A 7530-nucleotide genomic window follows, 5' to 3' on the forward strand; every position below is an offset into this window, starting at 1 on the left:
TTATCAATCAACACAACCAACATTTTTAAACATACTGACATATCTTTTAGGAAAGGAAACAGAAAGGATATGAAAGGGGAACTTTCATGTCTTCACATAATTTTTTAAAGCAGTGGGTATCAGAGAAGGTGTGTGTTTTTCTTTAACTTGGTGTTTTTTTCTGTGGTTTCTTAGTTTAAAAAACAGGAAAATATTTTCTAAGAACTACTCTGAGGCAGAGGCTGCAGACAAGAGGGAAGTTGTAAACTATGCACACACAACATAATTGGGTGATGAATGAACAGAAGATTGCCCCCACTAGAAGTGTCATCAGGGAAGCAAGCAGCTTTCCTGTCTAGAGGACAGCATTGGGGTGGAGAGGATCAAGAAGATAATCCTCAAAGTAGTATTGCCACTGAGTTTTCTGGTCATCATCAAGGTTTGGGCCTATAGGCTGTACCAAGCTAGCTGAGTTGCAGGTGCTTTTCTCCCTCACTTTCCCTTCTCTCTTGGTGTCCTTCACCCCACTGTTCCCTTCCCTCACTGCCTCTCATGCCCTGGCGTGATGCAGACATTTTCAGCTCTTTCCCAGGAATCTGTTTAGAGCCAGCATCCTGTGCAACTCATGAGGATTCACAAGCTCATGATGAGATAGGAGGAGGAACTTGGAAAAAAACCATGATGGACATGAGCAAAGCCAAGGAGGGAGATATGCATGTTTTCATTAGTTTTCCCAAAACAGGATGCTGCTCTAACACACTTTCTAGACTCCAGTGTGCGCCTTCTAATGTACATGAAGACACAAAACCATGTGAAATACATGCTTCTCCCAAGATGGAGATGTACCCTCCTGTGACTCTCAAAGCCCTTCCCCTGTATTTCACAGTCTCTCTCATCCCTTCTCCTGACTGTATGGACCCCTAATATCTTTTGGAGCAGTGACCAGTCTTTCTGGAGGTTGTATGGCACGAACAACCCTGTGCGCAGAGAGTGCTCAGTAAATGATTGCTAAACTGAATAGAATAAAGCCCTGTTGTTCAAGGTTTGGGCAAACCTTGAAACTTTTAAAGTCCAACTTTCATTTTGAAAAGATGTAAAAGTGGTTTTTATTTAACTTTTTTACTTCTAAAAGCATAAAGATGTTTCCACAATTCTCAAATAAATATTCATTTATGCTTTCAGTGTGATTTGACAGTCCAAGGAAAGGTGCAGGCTGAGTACATCATACAGACTCTCTTATAATCTATCCTCTAGTTTTACTTGTATATGACGGATCACAGAGTAAGAGGGAACCATGCTCCAAACCTCTAAATTGGGCATAAAATGTTATTTTTCACACACCAGACACAGAAAGTGGTCCTGCATGAGGTCACTTGCAGACTGAAGCGTCTATATTTGGATGGGAGGGAGGAATGTGGGGTAACTGTAACTTGCTGCACAGAGCACCCAGTGTTCAGGACTTAGCCAGGACACAGGTGGTGTTCCCATGCTGGAAAATTAAGGTGGTGGGAGCAGTGCCCAGGTTTTACATTCACTTTATCTGCCATGAGGGCTTGCAAGAACTCTTTGAATAGTAACACTGTTTAGGTATCACTTTATGAGGCAACTCTTAATTTTTTTTAACTTAAATCAAACAAGTGACAAAGGTACATCTTTGTGCCAGCTCATACCATGCTGGACTTTTTTTTTGGTAGTATTGGGGTTTGAACTCAGGGCATCATGCTTGCTAAGCAGGCTCTCTACCAATTGAGCCACTCCAGCAGCCCAAGCTTGATTTCTTTCTTTTTTTTTTTCTTTAGGACTTCAGTTTTATTGTTGCCCTTTCAGGTGTTAAAAGGTACAATGCATTCTACAACTGAGCACAGCCTTCTGTAACTGAACAGGTGGAGAAATTACACTAACCATCAGCATCTGGCAGTATTTTTTGTGGCAAAAGTGACTAAAATGGGTTTAAACAGATTAACACTTAAATCATATCTCATGTGTGATACTATATGATTCAATACAACTATATGATACAACTATACAAACTGTGTTAACATTAAAGAATACAACCAAAATTAAGATAGCAAACAAAACCAATATAACTTTTTTGGACAGGAAAATACTTTTGAAGTATGCATGTAATTACCCATTCTTTTAAAGAAAATCTATTGCAAGCAAAGTTGTCAGCTTCCAGAAAAAACACACATAGCATTACTAAGCTTATCCCCAAAACATGTACAATATGCACACCTGGAAATACAAAATTAAAAAATTGTGAGCAACAAGTGAGCTTCATGTTTTTGAGAATGTGAAAAGAAGTCTCACTTTTAGCACTGTTGTATAATGAATTGTCTTTTGTTGCAAAGTTCATGATTGGTCCTTATGTCAAGACCTCACTTTACAAAAACTGTGTTTTTAAAGAGATTAAAGAGCAAGATGGAGCATTTTAGCAACGTCATCTTAATGAAGTTTTTTTTAAATTTTACTACTTTATCAAAACATGTCCCTTAGGTGTGTAGGATTCATTTTTAAAATTCTTCCTAGAAATAATGTACAAAGGAGAGACATATGTATTCCCAATCACACTCCTGAAGATGCATCTTGTGGTTGAGAAGGGTCTTCTCTCTTCTTTTTCACTGGTTGTTTTGGGCTTTAGCATGTGGTAAGATGTGAGACTTCAAGTTAGTTAACTGAACAAACATCTTATTACAACCATGGAAGGGGATCACATAAGGTTTGTCTCCAGTATGGATTTACACATGTGCAAATTAAAGTTCAGTGAAAAGCGTTTCCTGTAGCCTTCCAATGTGCTTCTCTCCACTCTGAATGAGTTGATGTTGTTTTAGCTTTGAGCTCTCAGTGAAAGCGTTGCCGCATTCTGTACAGATGTGGATTCTTGGGTTGTGGGTGTGTAGATGATTTCTCACAGCAGAGTTATAACTAAACATATTTGTGCAGCCTTTATGACAGCAAGCTATTTTTTCTTGGAGCATCATCTTCTTTAATTATTCTTGGCTTCATTCTAGCAAATTCTACTAGTAGCTTAGGATGGGAGAGGTCAATGCCAGGTGTTCCCACAGGAAGGAGTTTCTTGCCTGTTATATACTCTGAATAATCAGGAGGGTAGTTGTCTGCAACGATCTTTTCTTCCACCACTGTTTCATGGTCCATTTTTTTTTTTTGTTTGAAGGCCACATGGTGACCCGGAAATTACCCTCCAAGGTCTTGATTTGCATTTACTTCTGCTCTCACTTCTTGTTGCCCTCGTGACAGCGCCAGCCGCCACCTATCGTGCTGGCCCCACAGCCTGGGTCACTCTTCTTGCCACCCTTTTTGAAGCTGCCCTTCTTGACACGACCACGACCCTAAAAAGACCTGCCACCAGCCCCTGCTCTTGCCGGCCGCTGCCATGGTAACCACGACTGCTTGATGTAGTTGTCATTGCCACCAGGCTGCCTGGGATGAGGATCTGGTACTGGAATAGGTCTTTGGCAGGAAGACCCTCCTAATCGTCATCGCACACCACCTCCTAGCAAGTCTGCACCGTGATCATCTCCTGGTGGTGGTACACGTGGGTTGTGTCGTGGGTGACAAGTGTTTGCAGTGCGATCATGGGCAGGTGGTGATGGTGGTGGTGGTGGTGATGGTGGCCAGCATGCCCTTGGAGCCCCGCTGGGCCCCCCCCACCCCACCCCTACCCCACCCCCACCCCACCCCTACCCCACCCCCACCCCCCCTTCCCCCTCGCCGTCCTTGTCATAATTGTCATCTTCCTCGCCTACTACCTTAGTCTTGATGGTCTCCTATCCTCAGCGATGGTCTCTGCAGCTCTATGATCTGGGCAGGAGTCTCCCAGCCTTCCCTGATGATGTAGAGGGTGTGGCCCGAGGCCATGGCTAAGAGCTCTGTGGTGGCGGCCCGGAATCCTGGCGTCCAGGCCAGCGAGCCAGCTGCTGTCCATGTGGAAGGAAGGCCAAGGGAGGAAGGCAGGGAGCAGGTAGGAAGAGAGGGCAGTGTTGCCGGGCTTCCCTGCCTCCATCGCTCAGGGCGCCCTTGTGCTCCCTAGGCCTCTGCTCCTGGCGCTCCCTGCCTTGGGTGCCTTGGCAGCCTCCCATCCTGGGCTGCTGGGGTTCTATTAAGGAAGTCCTTGCCTATATCTATTAGTTCCAGAGTGTTTCCTTCTCGTTCCTGTAGTGACTTCAGAGTTTCAGGTCTAATATTTGGGTCCTTGATACATTTTGAGTTGATACTAATACAGGGTGATAAATATGGATCTAGTTTCAGTTTCTTGCAGATGGATAACCACTTTTCCCAGCAACATTTGTTGAAGAGGATGTCTTTTCTCCATGGTCTGTTTTTGGCACCTTTTCAAAAATGAGGTGGGTATAGTTGTGTGGATTCATATCTGGATCTTCTGTTCTGTTCCATTGATCTTCATGTCTGCTTTTATGCTAGTACCATGCTGTTTTTATTGCTATTGCTTTGTAATATAGTTTGAACCCGGGTATTGTGATACCTCCAGCATTGCTTTTTTTTGCTGAGTATTGGCTTGGCTCTTCGTAGTCTCTTGTGTTTCCAAATGAACTTTAGAGTAGATTTTTCAATCTCTTTGATGAAAGTCATTGGGATTTTGATGGGAATTGCATTAAACATGTAGATTGCTTTCAGTAGTATAGACATTTTTACTATGTTGATTCTACCAATCCATGAGCATGGGAGATCTTTCCATCTTCTGTAGTCTTCCTCAATCTCTTTCTTCATGAGTTTTTAATTCTCCTTGTAGAGTTCATTCACATCTTTTGTTAAATTTACTCCTAGGTATTTGATTTTTTTGAGGCTATTGTGAATGGAATTGTTTCCATATATTCCTTCTCAGTTTGTTTGTTGTTAGTGTATAGAAAAGCTAATGATTTTTGTAGGTTGATTTTGTATCCTGCCACTTTACTGTAGCTGTTTATGGTGTCTAAGAGTTTTGGGGTAGAGTTTTTTGGGTCTTTAAGGTATAGGATCATATCATCTGCAAATAAGGATATTTTGACACTTTCTTTACCTATTTGTATTCCTTTTATTTCTTCTTCTTGCCTAATTGCTCTGGCTAGGAATTCTAGTACTATGTTGAATACGAGTGGGGATAGTGGGCACCCTTGTCCCGTTCCTGATTTTAGGGGGAATGGTTTCAGTTTTTCACCATTAAGTGTGATGTTGGCTGTAGGTTTATCATAAATAACCTTTACAATGTTGAGGTACATTCCTTCTATTCCTAGTTTTCTTAGAGTTTTTATCATGAAGTAGTGTTGGATCTTGTCAAAGGCTTTTTCTGCATCTCTTGAGATGATCAAGTGGTTTTTTTATTTTGCTTCTATTGATGTGCCGTATTACATTTATAGATTTGCATATGTTGAACCACCACTGCATCCCTGGCATGAAGCCGACTTGGTCATGGGGTATGATCTTTCTGATGCATTGTTGGATTCGGTTTGCCATTATTTTATTAAGGATTTTTGCATCAATATTCATTAAGAAAAGTGGCCTATAGTTCTCTTTTTGTATGTATCTTTGTCTGGTTTGGGGATGAGTGCAATATTTGCTTCATAAAATGAGTTAGGCATTGTTCCTTCCATTTATATTTCATGGAACAGTTTAAGGAGAGTTGGTATTACTTCTTCTTTAAATGTCTGATAGCATTCAGCAGAGAATCCATCAGGTCCTGGACTTTTCTCTTCTATTGATTTCTGTATCAATTTCTTTTTTGTGTTATAGATCTATTCAGGTGATTTAGTATCATCTTGGTTCAGTTTTGTGTGGTTGTGAGTTTCTAGAAATCTGTCCATTTCTTTAAGATTTTCAAATTTATTAGAGTACAGTTTCTCAAAGTAGTCTCTGATGATTTCCTGGATTTCTGTGGTGTTTGTTCTTACCTCACATTTTGCATTTCTGATTTTACTGATTTGGGGTTTTTTTCTCCTCATTTTAGTCAGGTTTGCTAGGGGTCTGTCAATCTTATTCATTTATTCAAAGAACGAGCATTTGTTTCATTGATTCCTTGTTTGGTTTTTTAAATTTCTATTTCATTGATTTCAGCCCTTATTATAATTATTTCTTTCCTTCTGCTTGTTTTGGGATTTGCTTGTTCCTGTTTTTCTAGGAGTTTGAGCCATAGCATTAAGTCATTGACTTGACATCTTTCTGTCATTTTAATATGTGCACTCATGGCTATAAACTTTCCTCTCAGGACTGCCTTTGCTGTGTCCCATATGTTCTGGTTGGTTGTGTTTTCATTTTCCTTGACTTCCAGGAACCTTTTAGTTTCCTTTTTTATTTCATCAAATGACCCATTTGTCATTAAACAATGTGTTGTTCAGCTTCCAATTGTTTTCTTGCTTTTTACTGTTGTTTTTATTGTTGATTTCTAGTTTTAGTGCATTGTGGTCAGATACAATGCATGGGATTATTTCCATTTTCTTATATTTGCTGAGGCTTGCTTTGTGCCCTAAGATATGATCAATTTTGGAGAAGGTTCCATGGGCTGCTGAGAAGAATGTACATTGTGCAGATGTTGGATGAAATATTCTGTAGACATCAGCAAGGTCCATTTGATCTATGGTGTGATTCCGTTCTAGAATTTCTTTATTGATATTTTTGTGTGGATGACCTATCTATTGGTGGTAGGGGCATATTAAAGTCTCCCACTACTACTGTTTGTAGTCTATATATGTTTTTAGGTCCTCCAGAGTATGTTTGATGAAACTGGGTGCATTGACATTGGGTGCATATAGGTTGATAATTATTATTTCCTTTTGATCTATTTCCCCTTTTATTAGTAAGGAGTGTCCTTCTTTATCTCATTTGATCAATGTAGGTTTGAGGTCTACTTTGTACAAGATAAGTATTGCTACCCCTGCCTGGTTTTGGGGACCATTGGCGTGGTAAATCTTCCAGCCTTTCACTTTCAGCCAGTGCTTATTTCTGTTGATGAGGTGGGTCTCTTGTAGGCAGCAGATTGTTGGATCTTCCTTTTTAATCCAGTTTGCCAGTCGGTGTCTTTTGATGGTGGAAATCAGTCCATTATCAGTCAGTGTTAGTATTGATTAGTACATGGTGATCCCTGTCATGTAGTTGTCTTTGTTGATTAAGAATTTGATTATGTGTAGCTAAATCAATGTTATTCTTTACTTTCTTGCCTTTTCTTCTCCTGTGGTTTGGTATTACTTGCCCTTTCATGGTTTTGTTTGCTTTCATTATCTGTGTGCAGAATTCCTTGGAGAATCTTTTGTAGTGGTGGCTTGGTGGTCATATATTGTTTTAATTTCTGCTTATCATGGAAGACTTTTATTGTTCCATCTATGTCAAATGATAGTTTTGCTGTGTAAAGTATGCTAGGATTGAACTTATTTTCATTCAGTGCTTGGAAGTTCTCACTTCATGCTCTTCTTGCTTTTAATGTTTCTGTTGAGAAGTCTGCTGTGATTTTGATGGATTTACCTTTGTATGTTATTAGTTTTTTCTCTCTTTCACCTTCAATAGTCTTTCTCTAGCCTCTGTACTTGTTTTAATGATACTATGTCG

The 7530-nt window shown here is 40.1% G+C and overlaps 1 pseudogene; it reads right to left on the minus strand.

Moving 5' to 3' along the window:
* Positions 1-2597: 2597 nt before the first annotated feature.
* On the minus strand, positions 2598-3858 carry LOC109694237 (transcription factor YY2-like; annotated as a pseudogene).
* Positions 3859-7530: the final 3672 nt, after the last annotated feature.

The sequence above is a fragment of the Castor canadensis genome, chromosome 12 (genome assembly GCF_047511655.1).
Source record: "Castor canadensis chromosome 12, mCasCan1.hap1v2, whole genome shotgun sequence".
NCBI lineage: Eukaryota > Metazoa > Chordata > Mammalia > Rodentia > Castoridae > Castor > Castor canadensis.